Genomic DNA, 1078 nt, shown 5'->3' with positions numbered 1-1078 from the left:
TGGAGTAAACTTTTTTATTTTACTTCCATTCTGCTGCCCTCTCTGTGTGTCACTTGCCAATTCGTTCTGTAACACTACTGTATAGCAGTAGTGTTTATAGTTAACAATAAAGGTATTGAATATTTCAAAATAGCTAAAAGAATGTTTCCCTACAAAGAAGTTATAAATGCATGAGATGATGAATATGCTAAGTACCCTCATGATGGACATACACTATTTGTATTGAAATATCAAATTCTATTTTATATATATAGTTATAAAATACACGATATTTAATATATGTTAAATATACAATATAATTATAAAATATACAATAAAGATTGCTTTACAAACATGGCCTTTAAGAATTGCATACTATTGCCAGGTGTGGTGGCGCACACCTGTAATCCCAGCACTCCGGAGGCTGAGGCAGGAGGATCGCTGTGAGTTCGAGACCAGCCTGGGCTACATAGTGAATTCCAGGTCAGTCTCAACTACACAGTGAGACCCTGTCTCAAAAACAAAACAAACAAATAAACAAAAAAAGAATTGCATACTATTTGTTTTCATGGTTGCTCTATAAATTAACCAATCTACTATTTGGCAGTATTTAAGAAAATCCAATTTCCCTCTTTATCAACAGATTTCTTGCAGGCTTACAAGGCTTGCAGGCTTTGTAGTTTGCTCATTGCTTTCTAGAAAAGTTCTGGATACTTCCAGAGACCTTTGAGGCAGTCAAAATACTTACTTTCAAGGGAGCCTGCTAACTTCCCAGATAGCAAAACTGCAAATCTTTTTTTTTTTTAACTGCAGTCTTTATAATTTGCGAGACCTGTCTTATCCTGCCCATTAGTCATACAGCCTAAGTGGGACTTGGTTCCAGAAATCCCACACACCCTCTCCCTCCTCCAGCCTCATTCCTCCTCCCCACACACAAGCTCTTTCCCGCTCGGGCGGCTGGCCTATGGCAAACGCCAAGAATTAATTAGGGGCGGGGATCTAGGAGCGGCTGTCATGAGGTCGCCATATTTCCGTACAGCCCCGAGGCAGCCCTGGCAGTCCGTGGGTCTGGAGAGGTGCTGACAGGGCGGGGCCGCCG

This window comes from Fukomys damarensis, unplaced genomic scaffold (genome assembly GCF_012274545.1).
Source record: "Fukomys damarensis isolate Sample0158 unplaced genomic scaffold, DMR_v1.0_HiC HiC_scaffold_39, whole genome shotgun sequence".
NCBI lineage: Eukaryota > Metazoa > Chordata > Mammalia > Rodentia > Bathyergidae > Fukomys > Fukomys damarensis.
Note: the sequence above shows the minus strand (reverse complement) of the source record.